The sequence below is a fragment of the Notechis scutatus genome, chromosome Z, assembly GCF_049901735.1.
Source record: "Notechis scutatus isolate UNSWTSFEM ecotype Mainland chromosome Z, rNotScu1.2, whole genome shotgun sequence".
Classification (NCBI taxonomy): Eukaryota; Metazoa; Chordata; class Lepidosauria; order Squamata; family Elapidae; genus Notechis; species Notechis scutatus.
In genome coordinates this window covers 29214329-29232726 of record NC_142025.1, presented here as the reverse complement: position 1 = coordinate 29232726, position 18398 = coordinate 29214329, and the positions used below count along the sequence as shown (strand labels likewise).

Genomic DNA, 18398 nt, shown 5'->3' with positions numbered 1-18398 from the left:
CAGTAAATGGGGTAAATATGTACAAACTAGATGGAGATACATTTAATGAATCTTTGAGAGAACACTGCTAATATTGGAAGGTGCTTTCACTGAATTTTACATAATAAAAGAAGTCAATTTCCCCTAGTTTAGTGACACACTATTAAATCTTGTTTTTATATAATGTATTTTCTCATTTTATCCATAAATTGAAAGAAAATCCATTAAAATTGCATGCAAATTTGGAAAAGATTATATATTTTAAAGACTGCAATATAGTGTGTTATGTTATATAAAGGATGTTTCTGAGTTGGACTGCATTGCTATTCTATTCCATATTGCTTTGATCAAATACTTCTCAACTATTATTGAGAGTTTGTTGAATAAAGTTCAACTGTTTTGTTCATAAAATACAGTAAGTCATGGATTATAAAACATGTTGCCACAGTTCCCATAATCCACATACAAACACAACTCATTTTGACTTAGCATCATGTGTGAAGCTTACATGTATTTCCCTAATTTATTACAATGTTTGGGCTGCAAAAATCTAGACCACTAAAGGGCAGAAAAGAGTTTCGATTTTCTCCTCCTGTTTACTGATTTCTAGTGGTTTTCAGATTTTTGCAAGCCAAATCTGGTAGCCCTAGCTAAATCATACCAAGATTCAGAAGTATCTGTTTTAATGACCAGGTTGAGACATAGTTACTGCTAATTACCATGCTGCATGGAAAATACAATAGATTGGTCATATGGTCTAAACCAGGAGTGTCAAACTGGTGGCAAATGGGCCGGATGTGTCATGCGCAGGCCACGCCCACCCCAGCTCTGCAAAAGGGAAAAACATTGTGATAACTCATGTGATGGCAACATGACATCACAAGTTTGACACCCATGGTTGTCTAAACTAATTCATAACAACATATCGTAATTGTGAAGCAATTGCTGAATTGATTTAATTCTCAGCTTTTTTCCTTTCAGGCTTCTGGGAACTCTTTCTGTCTTGATCCATATTCTAGTACAATTAGTAATTCCTACACATTTTATACAGGACCTCTCTGTTTCAAAACTGTACTAGATGGTCATATACTTGTCTTCTAACACTATTGGTTAATATGAACATCTTGATTTCTTGTTGTGCTTTTTAAAAATATTCTTTACATAACTTTACTTATTAAAAGAATGCAAGTCTATTTATCAGCAAACATTTGTTTGGCTTACAGTTTCCATCAAATAATTGCCGACATTGGTCCTTTGAATTTCTTTTTCTCCCTCCCTTTCTTCTGAATTCTTATATTAATCTCTACCAAATCAAAGAGTGTAGAGAAAATGTTTCAAGTGATATTAAATAATTAAGATTCTTAACTCCTTGCATCATTCCAATTGCCCTCTCTTGTACCTTCCCAGTTTCAGTAATGTCTTTTTCATATTAATGTGATCTGTATTCAGAATGTGGCCTCGTAATCAGCCTCTTCTGGAGCAAAAAAGTAATTTTCATTGACCTTTGTGCCTGAGCTCTATTTGCACAACTAACCATTTCATTTGTTAGGTGGTTTAGAATTTTATCCACAGCTACAAATAGATGCCATATGTTTGGCCACCACTCCTGCTCTTCCTAATAGTCTGGCTGTGAATGCTGTGCTTATGTAGGCAAAATAATGCAGGGTGGCTTCGTGGGAAACTTGAGATGTGCAGAAGGGTAAACTTTGCTTTTGATAGGAAGGAAGAAAGGAGAGAGGGAGGGAAGGAGGGAGGAAGGAAGGAAGGATGGAAATGAATGGCTGAATGGCTGGTGAGAACTGAGAATGGAATGGAATAACTGGAAGTTGGAGCAACAGCTGCACTTCCCTGGGCAACATCTTTATTGTCAGTCCCACTTGTTGGAAACAATAACAAATAAAACAATGGGTGCTCAAAAATCCATATAATATAGTTGCATATGTTCAGTACTAAAATGTGAATATGTCCTTTCTTTTGTGAATTACAGAGAATAATTTTCTTCTAAAAGTAATCTTTTATTGAGCTGTAATACTAAACTTAAGTCATAAATGTATTTATATTTGGTTTATTCATTCACATTTTAAATGCTTTTTTTGAGATCAAGCCTAGAGGAATGTTTTAAATATATATACCCTTTTTGTTCATAGACGTAAAGGAGGATATAAAGCTAAAACAAAACCTGACAAATAAATAAACATACATAAACCTTAAAAGTAAATCCCAGTGAATTTAGTGGGACCAGCATTTTAGTACATATCAATATCACTGACAATAATTTATTGTTGATTTTTTTTAATGTAAAGAAACAATACATTTAAGTGTTAAGTATTAATACATTTCAATGTTAAGCACAGAACATTGAAGCTGTGATATATACTTCCATCCATGTAATAAGAGCTGACCTGACCATTCACAAATATAGAGTAGTATTAAAAATATTTTCTAAAGATATTTTTCATAATTATGTCAACTGCATTTGTTTGTTATTTCTAAAAAGAGAGCTTAAAATACTCTTACTTTTTTATTTCAAAATGGTAGTATATTTCAAGGCTGACCCATTTGTTATTGGAAACTCTTTTCATATTGTGGTAGAAATGGTTGTAATTATATAATTTGTAGATACTTGGAGTACAGATGTCCATTAATCCTAATGTATGAACTTTCTCTAATAAAGCAGGTTCCTTACATTGGTTATAAAATAATACAGCAACAAGCTGTGATTTTTCTGATCACATTCTTGATTCTTAATCTTATCAATCTGTCAGTCTCTCTATATGACTTTCAGTCAAAAATCACGCATGCTGGGGTTGTTTAGTCACCCTTAATGGGATATCTTCCAGATTACTGTTTGGGTTTTACAAGTTACCTGCATAGTATACATAGTGAAAGTAAAGTAAAATGTTGCCTAATTTTTACAACAAGTCATTAAAGACGGCATTAAGAGTTGTTAACATAATCTTACATAGCTTTTTCTCTGGTAATATTACACCACTAAATAGAGCATACAAAACATTTGCTAGACCAATACTCAAATTCAGCTCATCAGTCTGGAAACCGCATTACGTATCTGATATTAACACAGTTGAGAAAGTCCAGAAATATTTCACAAGAAGAGTTCTCCACTCCTCTACTCGTTGCAGAATATCTTATGCCACCAGACTTGAAATTCTAGACCTAGACAACCTAGTACTATGCCGCCTTTGGTCCAATCTAAGTATAATATATAAAATCATACATTGCAATGTCCCACCTGTCAATAAATAGTTCAGCTTCATCCATAACAATACAAGAGCAAACAATAGATACAAACTCAAGGTTAATCGCACCAAACTTGACTGCAGGAAATATGACTTCAGCAACAGAGTGGTCAATGTCTGGAATACTCTACCAGACTCTGTGGTTTCTTCCCCAAACCCCAAAAACTTTAACCTTAGACTTTCTACTATTGACCTCAACCCTTGCCTAAGAGGTCTGTAGGGGGCGTGCATAAGCGCACCAATGTGCCTACCGTCCCTGTCCTATTGTTTTCATTTTTCTTATATGTATCCATGTATTCATAACTATGTTTTTACTTATACCTATTATCTTGTAAGCAATTGACAAACCAAATAAAATAAAAAATAAAAAAACCAGAACATATCTAGATAAAGAGCTGATTTAATATCTCTGTATTAGGGTGATAGGTTTGGTTATTGCTTTATTCTGCAACTACTTTGACTTATTTTCTTATCTGAAAAAAAATATCCAACAATTAGTTCTCTTGGGGTATAACTGAAGTGTAGAAAGAAAAAACAAAGGTTCATATTTATTGAGGCAATGATTATATAATAAAGCACATATGTCCTTTAAACATTTTGTTTATTAGTTAATTTGAAGAATCCTTTATCTTATCCTTTATCTTCATCAGCATTTTGTTTGTCATTTTCCAAAAAAAAGGTCAAAAGTAATTTTGTAAGTAATCTTTTCCATCTAACCCTTACTTTAAAAGAATGCAAATGATATTTTCAGTACAGCACTAACTGATACGACATTTCTCAGAAATAGAAATAGAAACAGAATATGTAGACTTGAATAATCTTTGGGAGTATTTTCTCCCCTTCATCACTTTAAACAACTGAAAACAAAGGTCACCATGTGATCTTCCCTGTATTTGGTTCACAATACAAAAAGAGAGATAAATATGAGTGCATAACTTCAATGGCAAATTGCAGGGAAGAAAACAATCATCTCTATGATGAGTATGAAAAAAGCAACAATCAAGTCTTTATGGCAGAATCAGCTACTTCTAGTGTCCTTCCCAGATGCAGATGCTAAGGAGGAGCAGGAATATTTTAGCATGGACATTTCATTCTTAACACCAACGATATCGCCGCCCATGAAAATAATGAATACAGACCAGATGTGGGTCAGCAGATTTCTGTCAAACCTTAGAAATATGAAGCCATATTTTCACATCTGTGAAACTGGCTTTCATAGAACTGATTTATACCAAAGAGCAGTCTAGCCGCTTTTCCTTCTTTATAGTTTCACATTTTTCCCATATTCCATGTCATTTATATCTTGTACTCCCAGTGTTTGTCCAGTGAAAGGACAAGAATAAAGAAAGAAAAATAGTAAAAAAATAATACTAGAAATAGCTTTTCAGTGGCAGCAATGATCCACAAATAGCATATGCCATAATCCAAGAAGCAATGACTGAGACTAGGACAAAACTTAATTTTTAATTCACTTCTGTGCAATTAAAATTTAGAATAGTATAATTACAAAGGCTAATGTGAAATTTCTCTCAAATAGGAAATATATATTTTAAAAGAAAAAAGTTCTGTGTCTGAGGAGGGTGGAAGTCTTGTAAAGTTGTCAAGTTACAATGTGAAACTTGTCAAGATAAAATGTTTATATACCTTAGGAAAGACATAAAAGTTCATGCCTTGAAAATTATAAGAAAACTGATGTACACATGGATGAAAGAGCACAAAATATTGTGAAATGATTCCATGTAGAAGCTGGAATTCTGAGGAACTTTATATGGCCTTAAACTATATGCTTAAGTATCTTTTTCTGGAGGAAAATGTTATTATTCACTTATTTGTCTTCACCTTTGTTTTTTTTCACAATTTTTTAATATCATTATAGGATTTCAGTGAAATGACTAGAGGTGTCTAAAGAATTACCCATGAGAAAAATTATAAGCAAATAGAGTTGGCTTTTAGCAGTGATGATGAGTGACGGAAGAAATCAACATAGAGTGTGAGAGCCAGTTTGGTGGTTAAAGTGCTATGCCAGAAACTGGAGACTGAGAGCTCTAGTCCTTAGGCATCAAAACTGGCTGGATGATTTTGAGCCAACTTACTTCACAAGTTGTGGGGAGAATAGCAGGCAGAAAATGACTCTGACTTGTACACTACTACAAAATAAAGAAAATGCATAAATCTAATTATAATAATTTTTAAAAATACCCAAAATCAAAGAAAAAAAGAGAGGAAAACATCTGATTATGGGATATTGTGAAAACACATTACACATTTCAAAATTTCATCCTGAACATATTTAAAATCATTTAAATATTAATTATATTCGGCTTTCCCTTCAAGTTTAGTTTATCTTATTCTCATTGCACCTTGTACAACGAAATTAAATGCCATTTTCAGTGTACATCATACATAAAAAAAACTATAAAAATAAAACAAAAGCACGCATCCTTCACATTCTATATAATTGAATTGAAAGGCCTTGATACTGCATTAGTATTGCACTATGCAGTAGAATTCAATATAGTTATTGCTCTGGGATAGAAGCTGTTTTTCAGCCTGTTTCTCCTTATTTTTATTGTGCTGTACAGTCTGCCAGATGGTAATAGTTGGAAAAAAGGGTGCCCAGAATGAGATGGATCTTTAAGAATTTTTTTGAACTTTCTTAAGGCAGTGGGAGCTATAAAGCTCTTCCAAAGGGGGGAGAGGGCAACCAATGATCTTCTGGGCAATGACGTTAACCCTCTGGAGTGTTGCCCTAACTGCCACTGTGCAATTGGCAAACCATACACAGGTTCAGTAAATTAAAATACTCTCTATAGTGCAACAGTAGAAAGTCACCAGCAATTTTTCATTTAGTTCAAGGAAGGACTTTTGTTTACATCACAACAATTCTGTGAAGTAGATGTAAGTGAATCAAAAAGACAATTCTAGCTATCCTATTTCTTTCATGGATGTTAGCATTGTTTTTCCAGCTATTCCACAATGCTGGCTAGAACAAAATATATTTTATTAAATAACATAAGAAGAAATACTTTAGTCATTGTGACCTCTATACAGTCATGTGCTCCTATTTTTAAATGTTCTGCATGTTTAGAGAAACATCCTTCACATATTTTGGCATTCATTAGAGTGGTGCAAAACATGGTATTTCACATTTTCAAAAAGTTGCAAATGTTGAAACTGTATACAATTCTTTAAAACAGTTACATTTGTTCCTTAGGTGCTGTTTGCATACACCTTATATGCTCCAAAGACTCTAATTATACTGATAACATAAACAGGTAATAACAGCCATTTTATTAACTATTTATATTTTAGAGAAAGAAAAAATATTCATATTCAGAATAAAAAGCATGGTTGGAGAGCAAAAGTTGTGGAAATAGAATGATATAACAAAAACAATAACCAAACTAGTATACTGGTATGTTACTTCCTCTTAACACGTTCTATGCATTCTGTAATCAATCAAAATACAGGGTAATTATTTGTATCCTTTTTGCTGCTGATTGTTGTACCTGACCATTTTAAACCTAGAAATGGTGTATGCCTGGTGTCATGAGGGTGGGGGAAGCCATCCTCACAATTGCTCTGTTATGAGAATCAGAAATTGGGTTGGAAAACAATATTTCTTTCTGCCTGCTATGGACTCCAAGGCTGGCATGCTATTTTGTTGATTGTACTGCCTCAGAGAGTACATTTGGATCCTGTTTGCTGCTGTGGCTGCAGAAGTGTGAGGGCTGTAGTTAAATCATTTTAGTGTTACAGCTGTGCTGCTCCCATATGATGGACAACTGAGAATGGAACTGATAAATAGGCATAAATAGAAAGGATTCATGGAGATTTTTCTTTTCTCTTTCCCAGAAAGATAACGGAGGTAAGAGGAGACTAATGTGTGCACAGTTTTATTCAGATGAGTGTTCTCTCCCCTCCCCTCTCATTCTCTCTCCCTCCCTCCCTCTCCCTCCCCCCCTCTCTCTTTTTCTCTCTCATTTTAAGCACTATGTCAGAATTCCCATTAATGCAAAGTTCAGATAAAGCTGATGAAAAGCAGCTGCCATCTTGATAGTTGCCATGGCAGATGGCATCAGCCTTTATGCTTTTATCAGCATTAGGATCAGAGCACATTCTGTGTTCCAAACTGAGATAAAAATCATTGAAGCTGTACCTGGAAGAGACAGATCATCATGGCAGTTCCTGAACAGTTCTCCATCTTTTCTGAACAAAATAAATGAAAAACTGCCTTGTTGTTTATTAGTTCAATTAAGCTGATAATATTTGGAAAGCTTCTTTCTCTAGAAAGAGTTGCTTCCTCCACACTTTCTCCCAGAAACATTCAGAGCTGAGGGTAAGAAGAAAATATATAAGTTCATGAAAGTTCATTTTTGTTTTATTTTAAAATGTAGCAAATAAGGGAAAAGAGTTTATGTTGTAAGTCTTATTTCAGTACAGGTAGTACTTGATTTACAACAGTTTATTTAGTGACTAGTCCCAACAGCACTGAAAAAAGTGACTTTATAACCATTTTTACACTTACAACCCTTGTAGCATTCCCATGGTCACATGATCAAAATTCAGATGCTTGACAACTGATTTATTTATGATGGGGTGCCAAACTCATGTTGTCATGGTGGCATCATGTGACGTATTGGGACTTTTTTCCCTTTCGCTAAATCGGGCGTGGTTGTGGCCAGCACGTTATGCATCCAGCCACAGGCTGGGAGTTTGACAGCCCTGATTTATGGTGATTGCAGTGTCCCAAGATCATGTTATCAGTTTTGCTACCTTCTAACAAGCAAAATCAATGGGAAAGCCAGATTCGTTTAACAACTGGGATACTAACTTAACTGTGGCAAGTAAGGTCATTAATTGGGGCAATATTCACTTGATAAATGTTTCACTTATCAACAGAAACTTTGGGCTCAAACTTTGGGTGGTAGTAAGCCTAGGATTATCTGCATTGTTCTTTTAGCAAGTTTGGGAAACTTTCCAGAGAAGATTTCTCTACTTAGCAACATTGCAAATACCTTAACATTTAAAGAGAAAAATACAACCGTATGTTATTTTCAAGCTACAGTCCCTTCTACAATAAGATTATGAACAGATGAATAGCACAGGTGGGGCTCCAAGGCATTTTTTAATTTATGGTGTGAAGAATTCTCCTAGTTTTTGGGGCTGCTACAAAAAAAGAGAGTGGATATTTTCAGTTCAAATGATCAGCCTTCATGATCAGCAACTATTTGTCCTGGTCTTGATAAGACTCTATTGACAAGAAAGAGCCATGGAGAGCAGTACACTTACAGAAATAGCTTCTTAAATCGTTTCTCCCTCACATGGCCTTCTTTGTTTCTTTTTCCGATTAAAAATGTACATCTAGAGATATCATTCCCTTCTGAAGATAGGAATGATGTGATCTTAGATCATTATGTAAGTTTGTGCATATAAGGCTGGTTAACCATTTGGCTGTTGTACTGGTGTGGAAATGCATAATAAATGGAGAAGGACAGCAGAATTTAAATGCTTCCCCATGTAAAAAGAAGATAAGTCTTTTTAGGATGTGAAAATCAGAAAATACTTGTTATTGTTCATGCAACCAGGGGAGTGACTTTTCCCATGCATGTTTTTAATCTAAATTTGTTGCTGTAGCTCATGCAGAAAAACAAAACACTGTGACTCATGTAATATAAGAAAACATCCTTATAATCAAATTTTCATGTAAAAATGTTTTAAGAAAGTAGCTGATGCCACTTTTTAATAAAATTAAAATGAAGGATTTCTTTTAACTCTGTCTCTGATGATATTTCTATATTCTATTCATTGGATTCCCCTCTGACCTATATCAATTATCTCAGGTTACCAAGGACAAAAACATATACAGTATGTTGTAGATTTGAGTGACAGGAGCCCATTGTCCTAACTCATCAAATATATAAAACAAATTTATTGACAATTAAAATTTGTACCTCAATTTTATGTGTGATGTGTTACTGACTTGTTTCAGACTTCATTGCTTGGTACTGTCTTGCTTGGTTTAATAAATGATCAACTGAGGAAGCCATTCAATGCATTGGAGCTTCCAATTGATCATGATACCATCAACCATGATCTTCTTTGGGATTGCCTGAGCAAATTGGAATAGCAGCTATTGCTTAAAGTAGTTGCAATCCTACTTTACAGATGGATTTCAAATGGACAGTTGTTTCTGAAATAGGATGAACCCCATGGTGTCTCTTAGCCATCAATTCTATTTGTCATGGAAGCAAACGACTGTACAAAGTAATACAGTAGATATGCTAGTAACATGCTCCAAATGAATTGCTTTTGTCAGGACTTAGAACTTCAACTGGAATAGAATTCAGTGGCCAAGTTGGTTTCTAGAATGAAATCAGGAAGGTCACATTACATCTAAGTTAAAAGCAATGAACTGTCTACCAATTAGTTTGGAATAAAAATTTGCTAGTTACTAATTTTACAGCCCGTTATGGCTTGGGTGCATGCTATTTCAAACCATCTCTTTTAATATGTTTCTCATTCACTGAGCTCATCTGATGAGGTTCAGCTACTATTGCCATGGACTACTTTATGTTAATTTGTGATTAAGCTTGTCTGACATTCATCTACTTTTTTTAGAATACGCTCCATCTGGGTTGGAGGAGAGAGGTTTTTTTGTTCACTCTGAAAATTACAGTGGAAGTACCTTTTAATATTTTAATTATTCATTTTAGTTTTAAGTAATTAATTTAATTTTAAATATTGATTTTACTGCTTCAAACCCATATTAATCAGTAGTCTAAAGAGTGTTGCAAAGCAAATTCTTCAGGTTAAAGAGAATGTCTTTAATGGAATTATGATATGTTACTTCCTCTGGGATTTATTGGAAAATAATACAACTACATTTCATAGACAAGGAAAGAATCCTAAAATAATGCAGAGACTGGAAAAGGAATGATTAATTTGCTTCTAGGAAAATGGCCATTCTTTTGAATATGTACTGTTTTATAGTAATATGTACATGTTTCATACTGATTTGTGCTTTTCAAAATTTTGTTTTGCTTAAAATATAAAATAAAGAATAGATGAAGGCTTTCACCAAATTGTGAGACTGATTTTGCAAAATTCTGATAAAGCAGTGCAGTATATCATTGGTTGCCCAAGAGAAAGCAAAAATCATATAAATCATATGAAGATGGAAATTACAATTAGGAGCCTCATTTAAAGATCAGTTGTCCAAGGTGTATAATTTTAAAAAGTGGGGGTGGGAGAACAGAAAGATGAATCTCTTCTTGAAGTTATAATCTGAGCGCCCAATCCAAAACTGTTGGCATCTTTTGCTATTTCCATGGGGTTCTGAACAATCCCTAAATATATGTCAAGAGACAACAGGTGGATACAACAAATGTGATGGGGAAGGAGCAAGTTAACACTGAGATGATTTTGATTAGCATAATAAGCAGCAATCACAGCACACCAGCTGCCTAGCCATTGTCAAGTGTTTTGTAGGCATTGTGGAAAAGGTGACTTAAGACAACTTCTGAAGAAGAAGTATGGCTTTAAAGTTTTTGACCAAATTTTCTTTCATAAAAAAGGACAGTTGGAAATATAGCCAAATATATTGTGAGGTACAAAACAGATGAAGGGCAGAGTTAAACAAGGGTTGAAAAAGCATATCCAGGTTTCAAAGGAAAGTAAAGAAAACATGTTTTCAAAAAGCAGATAGGTAATTTAGATCTAATTAGACCATTAAAAGATAAGCATTTGTAGGGGGGAATTTGGTAAACTCTATCACCTTCACTCAGATACCTTCACTCAATACTTTAGTGGTATTTCCATTTTCGCACAATTTTATCAATAAAGGCATCAGCAGACATTTTGCCAAATGCTTAATCATTTATATTTTACAGTTGTGAATCTGTCTACATGGTTGGGAGCATGGCACTGGCTTTGAAGTTCACATCTCATAAAATCTAATTTGAATGCCTTGAGCATACAGTACATTAATGCAGCCAAATTCAGTTCAACAGATATATCTTGGGTTGCAAACTTAGTATCACTGTTACTACCCTCACCTACTCTTTTTGTCCTTTCTGATACTTTAAAGAATGCTGACTCCATAATTGCCCATTAGAGATACTGTAAGTATCAAATTCCAACTCAAATTCAAAAAAAGCAATCATTGCTTTCCCCTGAGGTGAGCATGGCCAGGGTGGGCATGGCCAGCTTGAGGTCACTCATATTAGGGGCATCTATAGTGGCCTGAGTACTCGGCCAACAAAAACAGGCTCCCAAGCTCCATTTTAGGCTGCGATGGCCTCTTGCAACCTTCTGCCAGTGAAAAGGAGCTCTGTTTTCACTGAGAGAGGCACCACAAGCCAATCCTTCGCTGTTTCCAGGGCAGCCCTGTGGACCAGATCTAAGCACCCTGCAGGCTGGATCCAGCTCACGGGTCTTGACTTTGACACCCCTGCCATAATCTGTTACTTTTATAGAGAAAAAAATAAGCAAGAAAATATAATGTGAGGAAAAAGTAATGAAACAAAGATATATAGGATATGTTTTAGAAGAGTGACTAATTTGTGCAGAGTGTGTATAGAAATTTAAATAGAATATGGTCAAGCTGAAGTGAAATCATGAATTAATCTGCAGGTGCAGTGATATCATGTGATGGTTACTTGATTAAAATCTATGAGTCATTCAAATTATAGATTACTGCAAGAGGACAAATTGTGTCTTTCCCAATGAACACGAAGGCAAATAAATCTTGATCAATGAAAGGTTCTTTATTGATACCAACATTAACCCCTACCCTTTGTTTACTATCTTCTAGTAGACAATTACAAAAGTCAATGTATTCAGAGTTCAGGATCAATCTCCTAAGTCTTTCTACATAGGCAGTCCTAGAGATATGTAATCAATGAACTTACCCTAAGATCTTAAGAATTCTTCACTACAATACTTGAAATAGTTTTCTCACTCTTGAAAATACCTGGTAAACAAAAATTGGTTTTCTTGAATGCAAGGTAAGATACTAGCATATACTCTTTCCAATTTTTATTATATTTTTGTGCTGTTGGCTCATAGTTACCATATCTCAGGTTTCTTACTAGCAATTTCCCTTCTTATATTGATATTACTTACAAATATAACTGTAGCAGTGTGTTTTTTGTTCTTCTATTCTCTCTCCTACTTCTACCTTCTTTGGGGAGACATCTGAAAATGTTGGCTGATGTCATATACCATATGGACTGCTACATTTACCATAGCGACACAGTGGGACAGAGTATGAAAGGCAAGGCTTTTGTTAGCATGTGCTACTGCACAACTCAGAACAACAAAACACATATCAGGTACACAGAGCCAATTTTCAAAACTGACTTTCCAAATTAAGGCTGAAAAAATATGTGCATTCCCATTTGGTTGTAATGGGAATCTTTTGTATATACAAATACCTGTTTTACATGCATAAATATATGTTACAAATTAATTGGGAATTGGCACATGGTTTAAGAAAAAGGGAGGATGGCTGGAAAATTCTTCTTGTTAGGATGCGAAACTGTTAAGATGATGACTTAAGTTTGTAAGAGAGGCTTCAGATGCAATCCCATAATGCCTCACTAAACACAGTGGATTCCTCCCCAACTATATTTCTCTAGGGTTATTTTATAATTGACTTAAATCAAGCTGATGAATTTTAGGATAATATTTGCATGTGCTCTGAAGTTATCAATGCTATTTTTTTTACTGCGTAGAGGGTTTAAACTTAATTTTTAAAAAGAATATCAGTAATCCACACATATGTGAGTTTAGAGCAGCTCTCTCTCTCTCTCTCTCTCTCTCTCTCTCTCTTTCTCATCTATCTACTGTATCTATCTATCTACTGTATCTGTCTGTCTGCTGTTGATCCCCAGTGCTTTAGATTGGATATTTGCTATACATGTGGTTTTCATTTAGCAACTACTTTATTTAATGATAATTTTTGGTTACAGTGATGAAAAATAAATTTAGAACCAGTTTTTGCATTTACAATATTTACAAGTCTGTAAAGTAAAGGAAACTTGAGGCTCACAAATACAGTTGTGATTTTATTTAGCAACTGCTTTAGTTACTGACTGCTGAATAAGAACTACTTGTACTTTACAACCTGGCAGATAGTACAGACATCATGTACAACTTGTGACTAACCTGATTAGCATTTAAAGGTACTAAAAGATAAAAAGGTGAGGACTTATTTTACTTGCCATCTTTACTTTATGAAGGTGGAAGAAAAAAAAAATGTACCCAGGCCTGACAGCTAAAATGCATCTATATGGGGGAATCAGGTGCTAATGAAAATATTAAATTGGAATTATCCTCTATTTTGTTACAGAGCCTTGTTTGTTCATCTAGCTGATGCTTTGCCTTGGGTTTTTGTCCAATGAGAGGCAGATAGCAACTGGAAAGGGGAATGATTGACAGGGCTTAATCCAACCACATTTGCTCAGTCCAAATATCATTGATTAATTCCATGGTGGTGGTGGTTCTTGGCCCTCTAAAATATAGGCAGTTTTCTATCAATTATATTTCCCTCCAGCTTAAACATGTAAAATTTCTGAACAAGTTAACATTTACCTGCATCAATAGACAATTTGCAAACTTATAAAAATTACTCCTTGAAAAGCCTGCTTTTAGTTGTTTCTTTTTTGTATCTGCTCTTGAAAATCTTTGCCTGTGTTGTTTGTGGCTGGCATGGGCAATATAGCAGTGAAATCAGCCCTATAACTCTGCCGTGCATCAGTACATAACATCATAACATTTTGAATGTGGACCATTTTTGTTTGCACTATATCAGAGGAAAGTTATTGCCAGCTGCAAAGCCTTCAAAAGTCAGCAGTTGCAACTGCTGCAGGCTTCTTACATGAAACCTCAACCATCTACAATTGTCTTCATATTTATAGTAGAAAAGGGATAATAACATTTTCTGCTAAGCCGTTCAACTGGATTGATCCGCTTTTAATGCAGGAGCAAAGATTTGAAGAGCAACATTTTGGTTGCTGATTCCTGAGAAGGTACTACCTAAGAAAGGGTTTCTTTCTAAAGAGCTTCTGTACTAGAATTCAATTTATCATGGGCATTGAAGGGAACAAAATTTCCTTTGGTCTTGATGCTTTGCCCCCTGATAACCGTTTAATTTACTTTTTCCCATTATGCCTTTCTATTCCCATGATAAAAAGTCTAAGGCAGACAAATTTTAATAAGTTGAGTTTTTTCATAATAGCTTTTCTGGCTATGCAACTGTAGGTACAGAATTTGAAAACTTGTTTTTATAATAAGTATTGTAGTTGAGTGGCAGGGATTCTGCGTCATCCTTCCCTCTTTTGTGATCAATGTTTTGTTTGCTTTTAACATTATATTCCCAAAAGCGATTCAATAAATATTTTAATTTTACCTTTGATTGTACAAAATCACTGCCACAAAGTTTTATTTTATTGCCTAATATTACAAAGCACTTAAAAAAACAAATAAACCCAAGTATCTTTGGAGAATTTGAAACAAAAGATGTTCAGAAATACATTTCAAGTTCATATTTTTCTCTTTTAGACTTGTTTTTAAGCATCCCTTAAAAGCAATGTTGTGACTACATCATAATTCTTTTGCTTAAGTGGCTTTATTTAAATAAATATACAAATTCAGTTTTAGTTCAAGCAGCTTTAGTGGGCGCTGCTTTAATTTCGGATCACAGTGAAGAAAGGAAAGTAGAATTGTGTTCTGTTATATTTAAAGGTTCAGTTTACCCCTGGAATTTCTTTTCATTCAGTTCAAACATTCTCTAATAGTACAGAACCCTTGAACAACATTATTTTAAACAAACAACAACAACATTCTTTTCATGTTGTGAAAGGCACTTATGTGTGCTTTGTGTCTTTTTGTTATTTTGTTTATTAAATACAGTTTTGCTGTGGAAGAATGGCAAAGTATCCTTTGAGCCATGCCTTTGGTTTCCACTAATGTCAGTGCTATTCTAGAGGGCTTTCATTTAGCAAATTTCCTTCCCAACAGTGTGACAATCTTTTACTGCAGTGACATGTGATTTGTTCAAGGTTAGCAGCCAAAAATGCATTAATGGCACAGAATACAAATTTATTTTTCTTCAAAGTCATAGGATAAAATTCACACAAAGAATCAGGAATTAAAGAAAGATCAGACTTAAATCTTGATTTTTGTTTTTAAACAAGATAAATACTGAATCAATACTGAAATACAAACATTGATAATTGCCTTAAATGGTTCCCTCCATCTCTCTCTCTCTTAAAAAAGTACATTTGGCTAAAATAAGCTAACCAGATTTGCAGTCTTAGCATCCTGGAAGATTTTTGTGGCTAGGGCAGCAGGATATAGGGGCATGGCCAAGAAATAAAGTAGAGTTTGTGACTACTGGGCTACCTGCCCACCTTTCGGATGTATTGCTGCAGATGTCAGGAACGACGGAAGTGCAAACCAGTGCTGGAAAGCAGGCTGTCTGTAAGGAATGGGAAACGACTGTGAAAAACCAGGAACAGCTCGGCACCCAGACAATTTGTAACAAACAACAGGAAGGTCCATTAAAAAAATGGGACTGGCCTGATGAATCTGGGGCATCTGGTTGCCTTAGGCTAAAAGTACTTTCAGTATTTTTTACTGCCACTATAAAATAAACAATTGTTTAATTAGTAAAAAATAAAATCACTACTTACAGGATGAATGAACAGGGGCTTGTTTTCTGCTTAAGTAATGATGGTTGTTTTTTTCCTTTTTTCTTTTCTTTTTTCTTTTGAAAAGGACTCTTACATTTAGTTAACTTGTAGGAAAAAAGAAAACAAACAGCAACAATGCAAGTCTTTTGTGGTTGTAGTTTAAATTTTGAAGTCCGAGTATGTTGTGATTTAACTGAATAAGAATGGGGAAAGCCCTCCAGTGAGCTAGGGGCTACTGCGGGCAGATGCTGCATCTCAGGATTCTCCCCCAGGCAAAGTAAGCATGAGAGCCTGTAGTATGAGGTATGTTCACTCATCATGGGAATACTGTAAGGCTGTATTAGTTGTTCTGCCATTCCCTCTCTTTCAAGCATAAAGCATTGCTAAAGGACAACATCACAACCCAGCTCTTTGCAAAGTTGTAGCATTTCTTCTTTGCCATAAACGTGGGACTAACAACTAGAGGCCTTCTTATAGCATAAGATAGAATACTGAGGAAACTGAGTATCAATAGAATATGAACTATTATGTCTTCATCCTGTGTTAACTGAGAAGCATATACTTTGATTTGTTCAAATTCCTATCAGCCCCATTATGCAAGGGAATTATGAAACCTGTAGTACCTATGGATCCAGAAGATGCAAAAGTGGAAATGCTAATCTGTGGATAAAAAAATTACTTTTATGCAGTTTGTGCTTTGGAAAAGATACAAGACTTTCTTCATGGTGATTTCTAGATTGCATAGATATACATATACACAGATACATATTCATGTACAGAAGCATGGCTCTCAGAAAATGGACTATTTATTCACGTGAAATTTCAGCCTTAATGATTCATACACGATACATGGTCATAAGGTAGAGAGGAAGCATTGGTTTTGACACTGTATACCAAATGCCATTTACCTTCCTGTAATAACATGAACCAGCTGATAGTGGTATAATGAACATTAAAGGCTCCTATGATGGTACAATTCCAGGAAATAGAGCTTTTGGGATGTAATGCTGGAATTTTGCCCTTTTCAGAGTTCTTCTGTTCTGGAAGAGCATTAAAGCATTAAAGCTATATTAAACTACTACATAAATATTAAATATTCTAAATTAGATGCCACTGGCCATGCTAATTAGTTAATTTTGCAGATTGTAGTTCAATACATCTGAAGGATATCAGATTGGGGAAGAGTGCCCAATAAAGTAATTGAAATTAAACCTTTTGTCATGAAAGAATATTGATGATTTAAAAATTTGGGATTGGAGAATATTTCTAAATCACTTTTTTATATCTAAATTTATCATTAACACTTGGATAGCCAGCATACACCTTTTTTATTTGGAATTTAAATAGCGTGTTTGGACAAAGGGCTATAGGTATGATAACAGATAACAGATAATCAGAGTTGGAAGGGACCTTATAGGTCATCTAGTCCAGCGGTCGCCAACTGGTGGGCCGTGGAAAATTTTTGGTGGGCCGCAGAAGAAATGGCCCCTGAAAGCAATTAATCCGGGCCGCCTCCCAGCTCTCTCGCCTCCCAGCTCTTCGAGGGACCCTGGAGTCAGGTCCCTGAGATGCACGCACCAACCAGCTCCCACACAGGACGGCAGCGGCAACAACAGTCCCTACCCCCAGTGCCCACTATTAGCTCTCCCCATTAGTTCTCTAGGTTTGAATTGCTCCCGCCTCTCTTTCCTCCCCCCGTGCCCACATGCAGGCAGGAAAGGAAAGGGAAACAGAGCCATGTGCAGCTCTCCACTCTTCCAGACCTCGCTGCCTCTCCCAACATCGAAGCCTCAGAGACGCAGGCAAAGCCGCCATAGCAGTAGCATCCTGAGTTGCCTTAGCATGCTCGGTTAGTTAAGAATCACCCTACCCGGAGAAGGAGGTGCTGGAGGAGGAGGAGAAGGAGACAGTAGTGGAGAAGCAAGCAACGCAGGACACTACTGCTGTGGCGGCTTTGCCTGCGTTTCTGAGGCTTCGATATTGGGAGAAGCAGTGAGGGCTGGAAAAGCGGAGACCTGCGCACGGCTCCATCTCCCTTTCCTTTCCTGCCTGCATGTAGGTGAGGGGGGGAGGAAAGAGAGAGAGCTGGGAGCAATTCAAAGCTAGAGAACTAATGGAGAGAGCTGACAGTGGGCACTGGGGGCGGGGATTGTTGTTGCCGCCGCCGCTGTGTGTGGGAGCATGCATCTCAGGGACCTGAGCCAGGAGGCGCGGGAACTGCAAGTGGGAGCATTTGGTGGTTTTTAAGATCTCCTGGAATGCAGTAGATAGATGTTTTGTAGGTCTCGATGAAAGAGTGAGTTTTGTTTCGCCTCCTTTCCTCCCCTGGTAATGCGAGAGATGCTCTCTCTCTCTCTCTCTCTCTCTCTCTCTCCCTCCCTCCCTCCCTTCCCCCACCCCCAAATAATCACTGGCTGTGGCTGGGTTTGGCAGTGAAGTGCTAAAGCGAACAAAGTGCCCCAGG

At 35.9% G+C, this 18398-nt stretch overlaps 2 long non-coding RNA genes across 2 annotated transcripts in view; one reads left to right on the top strand and one right to left on the bottom strand.

Moving 5' to 3' along the window:
* LOC148128806 (uncharacterized) overlaps window positions 1–18398 on the top strand; it is a 224424-nt gene that overhangs the window by 174994 nt on the left and 31032 nt on the right. The window lies entirely within an intron of this gene.
* LOC148128805 (uncharacterized) overlaps window positions 14906–18398 on the bottom strand; it is a 46994-nt gene continuing 43501 nt past the window's right edge. The window contains exon 3 of the long non-coding RNA XR_015745573.1: window positions 14906–15720. This is a non-coding gene — a long non-coding RNA (uncharacterized LOC148128805). The remainder of the gene's footprint in view (window positions 15721–18398) is intronic.